At 45.4% G+C, this 17,167-nt stretch overlaps 2 protein-coding genes across 3 annotated transcripts in view; one reads left to right on the forward strand and one right to left on the reverse strand.

Moving 5' to 3' along the window:
* PCCA (propionyl-CoA carboxylase subunit alpha) overlaps positions 1 to 17,167 on the forward strand; it is a 431,262-nt gene that overhangs the window by 405,578 nt on the left and 8,517 nt on the right. The window contains exon 29 of the mRNA XM_060288229.2: positions 12,757 to 12,975. The gene's annotated coding sequence lies outside the window, so the exon portion shown is untranslated. The remainder of the gene's footprint in view (positions 1 to 12,756; positions 12,976 to 17,167) is intronic.
* GGACT (gamma-glutamylamine cyclotransferase) overlaps positions 1 to 17,167 on the reverse strand; it is a 46,493-nt gene that overhangs the window by 6,274 nt on the left and 23,052 nt on the right. The window lies entirely within an intron of this gene.

The raw sequence follows: 17,167 nt of genomic DNA on the forward strand, positions 1-17,167 counted from the left end.
CAGGGAAGCCCGAGCTGTTGTATATTTTGGAGATTAATTCCCTTGTTGGTCACTTCGTTTGCAAATATTTTCTCCCATGCTGTGGGCTGTCTTTTTATTTTGTTTCATCGTGAGTCTTAATTTGCATTTCTGTAATGATTAGTGATGTTGAACATCTTTTCATGTGGGCCATTGCATATCTTCTTTGGAGAAATGTCTCTTCAAGTCCTTTGCCTGTTTTTTCTTTTGTTGTTGTTTTGTTTTGTTTTATTTATTTTGGTTGCGCTGGGTCTTAGTTGCAGCAGGCAGGGCTCCTTAGTTGTGGCTCGCCGGCTCCTTCAGTTGCAGCCCACTGGCTCCTTAGCTGTGGCATGCAAACTCTTAGTTGTGGCATGCATGTGGGATCTAGTTCCCTGACCAGGGCTAGAACCCATGTCCCCTGCATTGGGAGGAGGATTCTTAACCACTGTACCACCAGGGAAGCCCTGGTGCCTGTTTTTTAATCAGACTTTTTTTCTTTGTTGAGTTACTGGAGTTCTCTGTATCTTCTGGATATTAACCTCTTATTAGATATATGATTTGCAAATATTTTCTCCCATTTCATAGGTTGAGGTCACCTTTTTACTCTGTTGATTGTGTTTTTTGCTGCACAGAAGTTTTAAATTTTGATGTCACCCAATTCTTGCTTTTATTGCCTGTCATTCTGGTGTCATATCCAAGAAACCCTTGCCAAGCCCAGTGTCATGAAGCTTTTGCCCTGTGTCTTCTCCTAAGAGTTTTATAGTTTAGCTCTTACGTTGAGCACTTTTATCCATGTTGAGTTAATCTTTGTATACAGTGTAAAGTAAGGACCCAACTTCATGCTTTTGCATATAAATATCTAGTTTTCCAATTGTTGAAAAGACCATCTGTTCCCTGTTGGTCTTTCCACCTTTGTCAAAAATCATTTGACCATATATCTAAGGATTTATTTCTGGGTTATTTCTGCATTCTCTATTGTGTTCAATTGATCTACATATCTGTCTTAATGTCAGTATCATGCTGTTTTGATTGCTGTAGCTTTGCAGTATGTTTTGAAATCAGGACATATGAGACCTCCAACTTTATTGTTTTTTCCTCAAGATTGCTCTGCTCACTTGGGGTCCCTTGAAATTCCGTATGAATTTCAGGATGGGTTTTTTTGGGGTTTTTTTTTTCCTGAAAGAAACACTATTGGGAATTTTGACAAGAATAGCATTAAATCTGTTTAGGTGGTACTGACATCTTAACAATATTAAGTCTTCCAATCCATGAAGAGGTCTTCCTATTTAATTTCTTTCAACAATGTTTTGTAGTTTTCAGTGTACAAGTCTTTCATCTCCTTGGTTAAGTTTCCTAAGTATTTTATTCTTTTTGATGTTATTGTAAGTGGAATTGTTTAAAAAACTTTTTTTGGATTGTTCATCATTAATGTATTGAAATGCAACTGACTTTTGTACACTGATTTTGTACCCTGCAACTTTGCTGAATTCATTTACTAGTTTTAATAGTTTTCTTGTAGAAATGTTAGGATTTTCTACATAAGATCATGTGGACAGACAGAATCCTTCTTCTTCCTTTCCAATTTGGATGTCTTTTATTACTTTTTCTTGCCTGATTGTCCACGTATAACTTTTATCACTATATTGAATAAAAGTGGTAAAAGCAAACATCCCTATCTATAAAGCTTTTTCACCATTAAGTGTGATGTTAGCTATGGGCTTGTCATATACAGCCTTTATTAGGCTGAGGTAATTTCCTTCTATTCCTAGTTTAAGTGTTTTACCATGAAGTGGTGTTGAATCTTGTCAAATGATTTTCTGTACCAATTGAGAGGATAGTTTTTTTTTCCTTCATTCTGTTACAGTAGTGTACTATAGGGCTTCCCTGGTGGCGCAGTGGTTGAGAGTCCGCCCGCCGATGCAGGGGACACAGGTTCATGCCCCGGTCCGGGAGGATCCCACATGCTGCGGAGTGGCTGGGCCCGTGAGCCATGGCTGCTGAGCCTATGCATCTGGAGCCTGTGCTCCACAGCAGGAGGCCACAGCAGTGAGAGGCCCATGTACTGCAAAAAAAAAAGGTAGTAGTGTACTATATTGACTGATTTTCATATGTTGAACCATCCTTGCATTCCAATAAATCCCCCTTGGTCATGGTATATAATCCTTTTGTGTTATTGAATTCTCTTTGCTAGTATTTTGTTTAGAATTTTTGCATCAATCTTTGTCAGAGATATTAGTCTGTACTTTTCTTCTGCCTTTGGTTATCAGAGTTGTGCTGGCCTCATTGAATGAGTTTGGAAGTGTTTCCCTCCTTTTAAATTTTTGGGAAGAGTTTGAGGAGAACTCATGCTGATTCTCTTTACATGTTTGGTAGACTTCACCAGTGAAGCCAACTGGTTCTGGAATTTTCATTGTGGAGAGACTTTTGATTACTGAGTCAATCTTCTTACTAGTTATAGGTCTGTTCAGATTTTCGATTTCATCATGATTCAGTCTTAGTAAGGTATGTGTTTCTAGGAATTTATCCATTTCATTTAGGTTACCAATTTGTTGCCATACAATTGTTCACAGTATTCTCTTACAATCCTTTATATTTTTGTAAAATGGGTTTTAACGTTCTTTCATTTTTTAGTTATTTGCATCTTCTCTTTTTTCTTAGTTAATCTAGTTAAAAAGTTTGTTGCTCTTTTAAGAAAATCAACTCTTGGTTTCATTGATTTTTCTCTATTCACCTCTGTTCTCATCTGTATTATTTCCTTCCTCTGCTAGCTTTGGGTTTAGTTTTTCTTTTTCGCGTTCCTTATCGCCCTATACTCCTGTTCCTTGTACGTCGTGTTCAGCTGATTTCCAAGGGCTGCTGTGAAGGTCACAGCCATCAGAATATGTGAAAAGACTATTTCATTGGCCAGATCCGCTCAGACCACAGCCAGGGCTAACTCAAAATATGCCTGTGATTCACTCAGGCCAGAAACAAACACACTGGGCCCCTCCTGACACACACCTCTGGGCCAGGCTACGAGAGGGCAGCACTGCCGCTGCAGAAGGGAATGCTACCTTCTGAGGCTCATACATTACAGTCTGTCTTCCACCCCATTCTCCTCCTGCCATGTAGTAGTTCCTTCCACGGCAATGGGTTATGGTTGGCATCTTGAATAAAATGCAAGTACTTGATTCAATAAATAACGGATAGAAACAGCTGTAGGTGAGCCATTTGGGCTTTTCCAGAGCAACTTGAAGAGTGCCCATCAGGAGCGGTTGCATCTCTGCTTTAATGTGAAGTAGATGCTCCCAGGTAGGCCTGTTCTAGGACACTGATGGTCAGGTCAGGCCAGCCCCTGCAGGGAACATCATTGGGCTGGATGGCCATTAAAGGGCACAGTGCACACACGTAAGTGTAAAGAAGGACACTGTGGTACAATGACAGGGCTGAATCAAATTCCCACCTCCACCACCTAACAAACAACGGTGGGTCTCTGGGAACGTTATTTAAACTCTCTGAACTTCTATGCCTGTTCTTTAAAACTGCATTCATCCTGCCTCCCTAAGAGCTAATCACTACTGACTGCCAACTGTGGGTCAGGCCTCAGGACCCGATGAAGGTTAATTAATTCCCTTTTCCCCTTGACCCTGTTCCCGCCTAAGTTCTCCATCCCAACTCCTTCCTTTATAAAGATCTTATATATCTACTAGCTTATATTCTTCTCAAGGAAGCCCCTTATAAATAAAACAAAAAAGAACATTCTACATAATAAATGGGAGAGGGAATCAAGCCGTATCAAGCATTAGTTGTGGCCTTCATTTTTCAGAGCCAAAGCAAATACCTGGGAAGGTGATTGATATTACATAGAAATGATCATGGTTAAGCCACAGGGTGTTGATTCCAACTCTGTAGAAAATCAGTTCAGTAACTTTCTTCCACAGAAGATGATAGCTTATTTCCATTAAAAAAAAAAACAAAACCTGGCAATAAAAATTTAAACTTTTCTAGGAAATAATGTAGCCTCATAGAATGATCAAATTATAGTTTTCTACATTTTATCTACTGAATTTTATCCTTTATAATAATAGTTTGAGAATACTACTTATGTAATAGAAAACTAATATTCTGCATTTCTGGCTCCTTTCACAAGAAAAACATCATTACCTTTCTGATTATGTTTTGAACAACAAACACAGATCCTTCAGGAAGAGCCTCATCCCTGTGGGGATTGAGAAAGGATCAGAGTTAAGCACTGAAACAAGCAATTAAGTCCCATTAGAGGATTAAGGCACTCATGTTCACTTTGAGTCAGAAAAATGAATTGTGAATAAAATCATGTACAACCAAGAGGTTACTTGTCAAAGTTAATAAATTAGATAACTGGAGGGCAAAGTGGAAAGCACAGAAGTTGAGTGGCCACATGAGCACCGGCGAGGAAACTGGTTTTTGTATTCAAAACTGGGTTTTGAATTCACCGGACAAGATCCACCATCTCAAGATGCCGTAGCAACGTGGGACGGGGTGGGGGGTGCCACATGGTGCTTGTCTTTAATAGGTGCATTCCATGAAGAGAAAGCCTAAAGGCGTTTCCACCCTATTATGTCACCACCCCCCATGCATAGATTTCCCTATAATATCTTATTAATAAAAGACTCTGTGGAAGAGACATACAAGATATATTAACATTCAACTTGATGCATTTTACTTTTGGGTTTTAGAACTGATTCTAAATGAACTCAAGCGATGCCTTTGCAAGCAACTTTCCTGATTGGGAGGCCCTGCTGTGATCAGGACTTAGTCACCCTCCCCTTGGGAGTCTTAAAGCCCAAAAGCTGAACCCTTGTCTCAAACCCAACTAGTTAGGAATAATGTGGACATCCAGGGGTCAGCCCAGAGGTGGAAGAGGCTCAGAGAGAGTCTCAAAAAGTTTTATTTCAGCAAAATTTGGTTAGTTTAACATTGTCAATATTTAAGAAAACAAAAACACTCATGGAAATGTCCATCTGGCCTGGCACTGCTTGAAATGCCTCTGTCACTTATTCAGCAGTTTTCTTACTGAAACACAGTCCATCTAGAGTTTCATATTTCATCGCTGAAGCAGAAATTGAAAGTCATTATGAGTCCTTCGCATAATTATTGGGGTTTTCCTGCTTAATATTTTTTCTTAGCCACCTGGTGGCAAGAGTGTAAAAGGCAGGACTTAATTTTAGAGTTTAATCTGCTAGTTTACAAATTAACTATTGCACACACTGGGACCATATTTAGAAACACACACACATACCAGCTGCCAAAGGATTTAAATGGACACCAGCTTCTAACGTGAAAACAACCTTTAAAAATGAAAAAAGGTGTCTCCACAAAAATATTCGTCCTGTATTAATATTTAATGACAGGAGGAAATGCTAGACAGCTGGAAATGATGACATACAGATTTTACTGTTTTCTCTAAGTGATAAATCCTTAAGCCGTGAACACTGCCTGCCTGCTGTAGAGGTCAGACTGTGCTAGAAAAGACAGGTGAAACGACCGGCTTCGGTCGCACCAAGTTACGGCTCTGCCGCTCGCCCCTGTCTGGACGCCCAGCAGCCCCGCATCTCTGCCTCCCCGCCTGCCTGCTGTATAAGTAGCTTTTCTCGTTCAACATCGTGTGTCAAAGTTGACTCCCACCGAACCCGTGATGGCCCCTGTCACAGCGAGGACCAGCTTCAGCGAAGCCATGCGCTGCCCCGGAAGCCATGCGCTACCTCGTGTGGCCACGGGCCCGGGCATGGCCTCAGCCGACGTTACTCAGGGCCGCCGAACGTCGGTAAAAGGCACGTGTGATGTGTGCTCGTTTCTCCTTGTATAGGAACCGCTGTCCCTTCCTACTGTAACGTTCCTGTCCCTGGAGAGACGCCTGAGTGTCTGCTATAGTTACACAGTCATTCTTCAGAGGTTTCTAGGGCTGTAGGAAACAGGTGAAAAAACAAGCCGCCTCGACCTCTGCCCTGGAGCTCGGTCAGCCTCTCCCAGGCCGGGCGCTTCCAGGGAGGCCGTGCGTCCTGTGGCCACTTTGATGCTCCCCCCTCGCACTGCCTTCTTTGCAACAGCCGCCAGGGCTTCCTGCCCACCGCCCCGCTGGAGACCCCAGAAACGTGTATGGCAGGACACCCTTCTGACGTGAGCCCAGCAGCCCAGGCGACGCAGTGCCTCTGAAATCCAGAGGCTGGGTCCACACTCGCAGTCTCCCCAGACTCCGAGCCTTCGCGGGTCCGCGAGGACAAGCGGCGCGTCCCGGTCCTGATGCCCCACGGGGCCTCCGAGTGCTGCCTGGCAACCGTCCCGCGGGCTTTTACGCTTTGCCCACGCCAGAAATTCTTAGAAGAAAAAGAAAACTTTTAATGCCACACCATTTTAAAGGCCACTGTGTTGCCATCTTTTAAACATACAGTGACCACTAGGGAGATGTGATGGTCGGCCACCGCCAGGCGCACTCTGAGGTCCGTCAGGAGCAGCTGGACAGGCCTGGCGCCGTCGGGAAAGGGCCGTAGGGGACGGTGGGATGCGGAGCGGGCGGCTGCAGCGGAGGCGCTGCCCGCGGCGGGCTCCCAGGCACCGGGAGGCGCGGCCGGGGGAGCACCGCTCGTGTCCTGGCGAGTCGGACCCCCGGAACAGTCCTCATCACCAAGAGCCCACCTGCCCGGTGGGCGCGGCTTCAGGCTCAGAGAGGAAAATATGAATAATGCCACCCCCAGGACTGAGAGCATTTTTACCGTGTTAGATGCTAGATGCTTCGCTTACGCTAACACTCAAAGCGAGATCGCCTCACTCCCCACCGCTGTCCAGTTTACAGAGGGGGAAACTAGGAGATGAAACGCGATGTACACAGATGGCCAGGCTGAAGACCTGCTTTCACGCCCCTCCCTGCCCTGCAGGGGCTCCGCCAGCTCCAGGAGGAGGTGTCCTCTCCTGCCTCCTGCGCAGACGCAGAACAGGAACAACTCCCAGCCCCCGAAGGGCCCCCGGCAGCCATGGCCCGGGAACACCCCCCACCAGGTTCCATTTCCATCCTCGTCCCTAAGGTGCCCGCAGGTGTTCCGCAGGCGCGGAGCACACACCAGGGTCGCCTGCCCGGGGAATGCGCACCCAGAAGCGGTCCCTATCCCAGGACAGTTAGCAATCGTATCTGGACGTGTGTTGCGTAAGTGATGAGGGCACGAGCGCCTACTAGCCAGGAGAGGAGGTCCGTGCAGCCCCAGCGGCTCACCGTGTTCCCCACGACCCAGAAGCACAGGATCCCGGCGGACCCACGACCGGTGGGATCAGCGAGACTCAGCAAGGCCGAGGCGCGAGCTACATCGACACCTGGCGCAGCCGGGAGAGGCCACCTTTCCATTCCAAGCAGAACCGGCTCTGAACGCAGGAAGGACGCAACAACGGCGTTCATAGAAACACCAGCAGGCCAGAAACTCTACCCTCTCCTTCCTTCCTTGGGTGCCTCTCCCAACAGGCCAGCCACACACACGAGACACACATGGGGGGCAAGGGCGACCCCCAGAGCCCCCGGGTTCCCGTCCGCAGTCTCCGCTCCAGCACCAGGCGCCGAAGGCGGACAGTGTTGGTAGAGTTGGCATATGTCAAGAAGGGAAATCAATATAGTTGAGGCAGTTTTGAGCAGAGCTTCCAGTTCTGGTAAGAATAAAGTACATAGGTGTGCACAAGTTACAAAATACTGTCATACATATGAGTTAAGTGTTCCTATGTTTGCATTTAAACTTAAAATTGAAGTTGCGCAACAAAGATAAATGAAAAACTCAAGGCTGAGAATGCAGTATAACAATAAATAATAAAATAATATATAATTAAATAAAATATAAATAATAAAATAGCAACTGAAAAACACCATGACAAGTCAAGAGAGACTGAAGAAAGGAAAAGGCTGCCTATTTTAGGAACTTTAACAGTACCTTCTTCCTGCCTTCTGAACAAGGGACCCCGCATTTTCATTTTGCACTTTGTCTTGCCTGGAATCATTCTTTCTAAACTGTTTCTTGGAACCACAAAGCTCCTCAAGGGTGGGGGGCCTAAACTTCATTTCACATCTTCCACGTCAGCCAGCACAGTTCAGTGCATGCAGTAGCCACTTAATAAATACTTGCTGCAGTAAGCCAAGGGATTTCCCTCTCGGTCCAGATTCCCAAAGAGGTCCCGCAGGCCTTCAGCCTGTTTGGAATCTCTCAATTTCTCTATCCCAAAAACCACAGGTTCAGATACTGCTCAGGGTGCAAAATCGATGGACGTCACATTCAGTCCTATGGCTCCACCAGCACTTCCTTCAGATGCCCAGACACGGATGCAAGGGCCAGGGAGGGTGAAGTGCTCTGGACTCAGACTGTGACTCAGGGCCAGGCACTGCCTCCCAGCCTTCCCGGGAGCAGCAGTAAACATCCATGCCCGACACAAGCTTCATCCAGAAGCTGCAAAACCAACCTCTAGGGACAGTACTCGGACCAGCCAGTATGGGGTCAGGGGATTTCTTCTCTCTATTAGGACAGTAGTTCCACGGGCATATACATTTGTCAGAATCATCCATCTGTACTTAATGTGAGTTTTCTTGTGTGTAAATCACACATCAAGGAAAGTTGAGCTAAAAAAAAAGATTGAATGGAATCATGGAAAGAAGGCAATCCGTAGGCTACTCACTCCGTAATTATTACCAGTTTACATTTTTATCTGAGTTCAACACACTTCACAATCCCTAATCAGCAGCAAAAACTTAACATCTTTCATTTCGATTTCCACCATCATCTGAGTATTTCCAAAGTATTTCTAAAACAGCTTTGTAGTGGCCTCCCTTAAACTCAATTATTTTCTGGAACCCAACATACAATGAAACAAGACAGACTTCTCTGTGACTGTTACCTGGGTTCCTGGAAGGAGGGCAGTGGAAAGGTAGAGAAGTCCTAGGTGTGGCCCAGGACGCAGGAGCCTCCGAGGGGCGGGGAATGGGATTAAGATGGGGCCTCGCCAGCTGTCTTTAGCCACCCAGGGCCCGTCTGCACTGGCTGCTGACCAAGCAGAGACTTCCCACAGTTGCCCCCTAGGAAACGCAGCAAATGCTTTGCCTTTTAGAATGTTTTTTGCAGGCCTGCTAGAGGAGCAGCTTTTAACTTGCTTGCTGGCAGTTGCTCAAAGCATGTTTACTCTGCCTGGAGCAAGTCAACGGGGAAGAGCCAGGAATCTAGGTCTGCCCCCAGCCGCACCCCCTCTGCAGGGCACCGGAAGGGCCAGCAGGTCTGGGTGAAGGCAGGTAACTCCCACCCTACGTTGTATGACCCCAAAGATCTTTTTTTTCCTCTTGAAGACAACTCGGGCAGGAAGCAGTGGAGGGAACGGGAATGACAACCCATTAGTGGACAATTTAAAAGGTTTCGTCCTTCAGAAACATTTTAAGGCTGAAATGTGTAACTTAAAATGATTTTTATTTGACTCTTTTGCTTTCCTAGGTGAGAAATGGGAGTTTGGGAACGCAACTTTAAGTTAAAAGCAGCACAGAAGAACAATTAGAAAATATCACACAAAGCCATTCATTCCCTCCTAGGTCCTTGGCTAACAAAATGTCCTAAAAAGAAGAGAAATACACCCATTTCAACAACTCCTAGATAACCATTTTAGAAGTCAGGCCTACCTGAAAGTGAATAAAATAGTTACAAATGCAGGTAAGGCCCTGGCTAGGCTAGGCCCCCTGTATTTAATGTAATATTTCATAGCTTTGGAGGAACAAGAGGGATCAAAGGTCAAAGCCAGGCCACTGCCAACCTCACCCAGGCCAAGGGGGCAAGGCCACAGCAGGTGGTGGGAGATGTGGGCAACAGGAGCTCGGCTACCATCGAGAGCCGGCCAGTAGCCAACGCTGTGGGACAGAATGAATTAGTTGGGAAGGCTCTGGCAGATGACCGCCAAAAACGACTGCAAGACGTCAAACGTCAAACCCCAAACCCCAAACCCTGGGAGACAGCACCTCCACTACAAAGGGAACCCCGAGCACTGCTCAGAAACCACCAGCACAGGGGCCCCAGCTGGTCGGCACTGCCGGCCCCAGCAAATCAGGAACAACACAAACTCCGTTTCCAGGGGCTCTGGAATCCAGGACTCGATGCTTGCGGTAGCGATAACAGATTCACCTTCAGAATTACCTTTTGCTAAGATTATTATTAAAAACCAGCTTAAGTTCTCTAACAAGATGTTGGCTACCTAGAGGCAGTCAGGTGGCCAAGAGGAGTGCGAACTAGAAAAGCCAACGCCTTCCTCAGAGTGCCTGAAGGAGGAACCACTCCCCACACACACAATAACTCCAGTTTTAAAGACTTTTTTAAAAAGAAGCCTTTTAAAAAATGAAAACACAGAACTCAAAATTAAGCCTGATGGGTTTTTTGATTAATTAAGTGTTCCCAAAGCATTCAAATCCTTTCAGTGCTTTTCTAACCCAAGTAAAATTCAACTAAAACAGCTGAGAGAGAAGTTAAAACTCTGAATTACAAGTAAAAAGGGAGTAAGGGAGGAACTTAAGGGCATGTTGCTGAACATGCTTTTATTTTTTATTTATTTATTTTTCTAACACCTTTATTGGAGTATAATTGCTTTACAGTGGTGTGTTAGTTTCTGCTGTAGAACACAGTGAATCAGCCATACGTATACATATGTTCCCATATCTCCTTCCTCTTGCGTCTCCCTCCCACCCTCCCTATCCCACCCCTCTAGGTGGTCACATAGCACCGAGCTGATCTCCCTGTGCTATGCAGCTGCTTCCCACTAGCTATCTGTTTTACATTTGGTAGTGTGTATATGTCCATGCCACCCTCTCACTTCATCCCAGCTTACCCTTCCCCCTCCCTGTGTCCTCAAGTCCATTCTCTACGTCTGCATCTTTATTCCTGTCCTGCCCCTAGGTTCTTCAGAACCATTTTTTTTCTAGATTCCATATATATGTGTTAGCATACGATATTTGTTTTTCTCTTTCTGACTTACTTCACTCTGTATGACAGACTCTAGGTCCATCCACCTCACTACAAATAACTCAATTTCATTTCTTTTTATGGCTGAGTAATATTCCGTTTGAACATGCTTTTAAATACTTTACATAAAGTGGATCCATTTACTCACATTCCCGTGAGTCCTGAACATGCAGCTGGTCACTGCTCGCTGACGGAAGTCAATACTTTGAGTCCAGAATTCCCAGAAAAATATATTTTGTTGGAGTGACTGGGGCTTTGAAGGAACTGAATGCACTAAACCAAGTAAATCCAACCCTCCTAGAAACTATATCCCCACCCAAACAAGCAAAGCAAAAACCTACCTTAAAAGCTACTGGGACCGGCTGGAGGCCGACACCAGCCTTCCCCGGTTTCACACACCTTGGCCTCTGGTGTTTTGGGGCGGATCCCAGGACCCGAAATATTACGAGAAAGCCCAATTTGGTCTATACTTGGCTTCTGAAAAGCACTTAAAAGACAACACGCGGTCCACTCCTAGGAGAGCAAAATCCAGTTAAAATGTAAAAATCCCTTGTTAGCGCTCTGTGGTCATCAGAGAAGAGACGCTGCTACATTCAGTTTAATCACTTTTTCAAACTTGTTTCAAAAACAACAGAACTGTTTTTCATCATGGGGATTTTCCTTTTTTTAAATTAAGTTTACATGATCTTTCGATCATAATAAAGAGAAGGACTCAGGGAACCTCCACTGGGCTTATCCAGCCATTTTCCTAATCAAATAGCCTGAGCATTTTAGTTACCAAACAACTTTCTTATATAAAAACAAAGCAGGCTTCCCTGGTGGTGCAGTGGTTAAGAATCTACCTGCCAATGCAGGGGACACAGGTTCGAGCCCTGGTCTGGGAAGATCCCACATGCCACAGAGCAAGTAAGCCCGTGTGCCACAACTGCTGAGCCCACACACCACAACCACTGAAACCCGCGCACCTAGAGCCTGTGCTCCACAACAAGAGAAGCCACTGCAATGAGAAGCCCATGCACCACAATGAAGAGTAGCCCCTGCTCGTCACAACTAGAGAAAGCCCGCGTGCAGCAACAAAGACCCAATGCAGCCAAAAATAAGTAAATAAAAATAGTTTCCTAAAAAAAGAAAAAAAAACCCAAACAAAGCAATGTCAGCCAAGGGCAAGAAAATCAGTCGTCTCATCTGTCGTGGGTCCAGCCCGTGGTCAGTGGGATGAGCTGTACCTTCTTCTCTCCTGTGCTGGTATTACTAGATTTCCCTGGTATCTCAGGAATTCCTCCCAAAAGAGGAAAAAAGCAATCTCCTCCAGAGGGCCATGCTTCACAAAACTGTCTAAGGGTTACCAAAGTCCTAGTTGAAGCCCCTAAAAACAATGCACACTCTGCCGGTCCTCTGAATGGGCCCCTAAGAACCAGGACCAGGGCTCTGCTGTCCAGTGTGGACCTGGTGCAGAGGCAGCAGGGAGCTAATCCTTCAAAATCCACGTAAACTGTTTCAATACAATAATGATTTCAATTATTTTTGAGTCAAGGAATTTCTCTCTCCCCTCTTGCTCACCCATCTTGGACTAAAGACAATTCTCCAGAGCACTGGTCCCTAACTCACAGGGGCCACACTGCCCAGGGGGCTACATCTCCTCCCCAGGTGCTAGCACCCAAGAGGAAAGGAGATGCTTCCCGGCCCGGTGTCCCCCTGGGGGCCTGAGACCCAGCTCTGCACCCGCCTGGCCCCCGCCCCCCGCAGCTGAGGGGCCCTGTCCTCCTATCCGCTCTCTCCCCAGGCTGCAGGCTGAGCCCTCCTCTCCTCCACGAAAAAGGAGAGGTGCCAGTGCAATCCAGCTCCGCCCAGATCTTCGGGGAAGACACAGCCCAGCAGAAACTGGCTGAAGTGCAGTTTGTTATTTTCACCTATTGCCCTGGGAGAAGGGAAGAAACTTTGTCGTTATGGGGACTGTCGACGGATCTCCGAGAACTCGCCAATCCTCCAGCAGCCCCACAAGGTACATATTATTGTCCCATTTCACACGTAGAAACTGAAGCTCAGAAGAGTTATTTAACCAGAACAGCACAGCTATTAAATGGAAGGGCCTGGATTTAAAGTCAAGGCTTAATCCAAAATCTCTACAACTCCTCCCAATACATGCTGCGGTCAACTAGGAGAAACACACATTGCTGCCATTTCTTAGTGGCAGAAACACTGAAGCTCTCATTGGTGTTCATAGCAAATGACGGCTGTGAAATGTGAAAGATGATAAACTGCCTGCGACTCCCCACCTGTCACTCCTGGGGGAGGGGCTGTGCTTTAAGCCCTGCTCTTTTCAGCTTACAGACCAAAGCCCGGTTTAAAGTTTTTGTAAGGCAAGGAGTGATCCACCAGCCACCAAGTTTCTGTTACTGTCACCTGCCCAGCGTTCAGTACCTCCAGGCTAGTTGAAGGTTTTCATTCACCCACTCATTCAGTAGTTTCTGAGCAACTACTTGGGCCAGGCATTGTGCTAAGCGCCAGGAACACGATGATGGCCTGAGGAGGCAGATACACTAAAAGATGATTATAAGACAAACTGTGGGCAGGGGGTGGGGGAGGAGGGAGGAGGCATGTACGGGGAAGCAGGGCATCACATGTCCTAAAGGAGAGCACTGCCTGAAGAGCAGAGGCTTCCAGGAGATGCAGGCAACAGGCAGGCACGGGTCGGGGTGGTCTGAGTCGCGGGGACAGCTGGGCACCCCTGGGCGCCAGGAGCACTGGAGAAGGGGCCAAGGAGGGAGGCTGGGGCTCTGGATTTCAACTCCATGTGATGGGGGTAATGAAGGGCAGCAGGTAAGCCTGCGAAGTGACAGGGCAAGATTCTGGGTTTTAAAAAATGATCTAGTGCAACCGCAGTGGAAGACCATTTGGCGGCATCTATAAAAGCTAAGCCTCTGCGGACCCAGCCACCCGGCAGCTCCACTCCAGGCAGAGGTGCTGCAGAAAGGCGGATGCAGGTTCACCAAAAAGACAGTTACGAGAATATTCCGATCAGCACCATTTAGAATGGCCCAAAACTAGAGGCTACCTAAATGTCCCTCAACAGTAAAGTGGGCTAATGAACAGCGGTAAACTGAGAAAAACACTACAGCAATGAGAACGGACAAGGTTGTTCTGTGTAACACGCATAAACCTCAAAGCAGTGCTGAGTGAGAGACAAAAACAGCATATACTGAGTGATTATATATTTACTTTTTTAAAAAAATGAATGAGTTAATTAATTTTTTTGGCTGCGCCGTGAGGCTTGCGGGATCTTAGTTCCCTGACCAGGGATTGAACCCAGGCCCGTGGCAGTGAAACCGCCAAGTCCTAACCACTGGACTGCCAGGAAATTCCCATGATTGTATTTACACGGAGGTAAATCACAGCCCGACTAATCTCTGCTGCTGGATGTCAGGACAGAGGTTACTGCTGGGAGGAAAGCGATGCCTGGAAGGTCATGAGGACAACCTGATCTAGGGGCTGGGTGCATAGGTGTGCTCCAATTATGAAAATCCATCAAGCTATCTGATTTCTACACTTCTCTGATGTGTTATGCTTTCATAAAATATTACATTACATTTAAAGAACACATACAGTAACAGAGTAAAGATTTGTGAGGACAAGACTTAAAACACACAGGAAACCACAGCGTACAAGACAAAGATACATAATGAAGTGCTACACGTAAGTTAGTGGAGGTCAGAGGTGAGAGAGACCCAGGCTTCACAGAAGTGGCCTGGCCTGAGATGGATGGAGAAGCAGATGTTCCCCAGGCCGTGAAATGGGAGGTGCCCCTACTCCACACCCCTCCAGGGCATAAGAGCTAAGGAAGGATCCCCAGCGGGACAGAGGCTCCAAGGCATATCACAGTTACTCTCAGCTTGAAGAAACTCCTATCATGGAATGATACCAACTGGAAGCAAACAGATAAACCCAGAATGTGAAACATTCTGTGGAAGAAATTTTTTTTAAAGTAAGGGTGGGACTTCCCTGGTGGCACAGTGGTTAAGAATTCGCCTGCCAATGCAGGGGACACGGGTTCCATCCCTGGTCCGGGAAGATCCCACATGCCGTGGAGCAACTAAGTCCGTGCGCCACAACTACTGAAGCACGCGCTCCATGGCTGCAAGCCACAACTACTGAGCCCGCGTGCCGCAACTACTGACGCCCGCGTGTCTAGAGCCCGTGCTCCACAACAAGAGAAGCCACTGCAACGAGAAGCCCGCACACCACGATGAAGAGTAGACCCTGCTCGCCGCAACTAGAGAAAGCCTGTGCACAGCAATGAAGACCCAACGCAGCCAAAATAAATAAATTAATAAAAATAAATTTTAAAAAATATAAAAATAAAAGTAAGGGTGGTTTGCCCTGGATTAAGAGACCTAAGATACATAACAGCCCTGGGTAAGGTGTGGACCTTGTCTGGATTCTGATTTGAACATATCAACTATAAAATGACATTTCTGAGACAATCAGGAAAATCCTACAGGCATATGCCTAGGTAAAAGATGACACCAAGGAATCACAGTTAATATTTTTAGGAATGGATAATGGCATATGGTTCTATTTAAAAAAAAAAAAAAAGCTTACTTTTAAGAGATGCATATGGAAGTATCTGGGGGTTGTGAAATATCATAATGTGTAGTACTTTAAAACACTTCAAGTAGGGACTTGCCTGGTGGTGCAGGGGTTAAGAATCCACCTGCCAACAGAGTGGGCACGGATTGGATCCCTGGTCCAGGAGGATCCCACTTGCCACAGAGCAACTAAGCCCATACGCCACAACTACTGAGCCTGCGCTCTAGAGTCCGCACGCCGCAACTACTGAGCCCATGCGCCACAACTAATGAAGCCCGTGCGCTCTAGGGCCTGCGTGCCGCAACTACTGAGCCCACATGCTGCAACTACTGAAGCCCATGTGCCTAGAGCCCATGCTCCACAACAAGGGAAGCCACTGCAATGAAAAGCCCACGCACCACGACAAAGACCCAATGCAGCCAAAAAAACAAAAACAAATGAAAAAACTAAAGCATCTTTTAAAAATAAATAAATAAAATATTCAAGTAAAAAAAAAAAAAGGATTAATGAAGCATATGTGGCAAAATGTTGATCATTATTGACTCCGGGTGATAGATATATGAGAATCATTGTACTAGTTGCTCTACTTTTATGCCCCTTGCCAAAAAAGAGAGAAACTATGAATTGCCAACATAAAAAATCAAAGACAGGACACCGACAAACATTAAAGGGTAATAAGGGAATACAGTGAACAACTTTATACCAGTAAGTTTAACAACTTAAAGTGGAAAAATTCCTTTAAAGGCACAAACTACCAAAGCTCACTAAAAAAGTAACTATAACTTTTCTATAACTTACTCAGAGAGGTAGATGGCTTCACTGGTGAATTCTACCAAACATTTAAGGAATAAATAATGCTAGTATTAAATAAACTTTTCCAGAGAACAGAAGAGGAAGGAATACTTCACAACTCCTTTTATGAGGTCAATATTACCCTGATAACAAAACCAAATAAAGACATTCATAGAAAAGAAAACTACAGGCCAGATACCTCTTACGAACATAAATGCAAAAAAGTCCTGAACAAATAAATATTAGCAAATCAAATCTAGCAATATATAAAAAGGATGATACATCAGTACCAAGGACTGTTTCATCTGAGGAATGTAAGTCTAATATTTCAAAACTAATCAATGAATCACCATATTAACAGATTCAAACAGAAAGACCTTACAATGATCTCAATAGATGCAGGACAAGTTATTTGACAAAATTCAACAATTCATGATAAAAATTATCAGCAAACTAGGAATAGAAGAGAACTTCCTCAATCTGATAAACAGCATCTATGAAAAACCTACAGCAAACACCCTTTTTAATGGTGTTAATGGTGCATAATCAAACACTTCCCCCTTCAGATTGGAAACAAGGCAGTGTGATTCCACTCTCCCTACTTCTATTCAACGTGGGACAGTGCAGCCTAGCCAGGGTAATAAAGAAGAAAAGAATAAAAGGCATACACTTGAGGAAGAAATAAAACTATCTTTGTTTGCAATTGACATGATTGTATAGAAAGTCCTAAAAAACGGACAAAAAAGCTACTTGAACTAATAAGTGAATTTAGCAGAGTCTTAGGCTACAAGATCCATATGTGAAAATCAACTGTA

The sequence above is a fragment of the Globicephala melas genome, chromosome 18 (genome assembly GCF_963455315.2).
Source record: "Globicephala melas chromosome 18, mGloMel1.2, whole genome shotgun sequence".
Classification (NCBI taxonomy): domain Eukaryota; kingdom Metazoa; phylum Chordata; class Mammalia; order Artiodactyla; family Delphinidae; genus Globicephala; species Globicephala melas.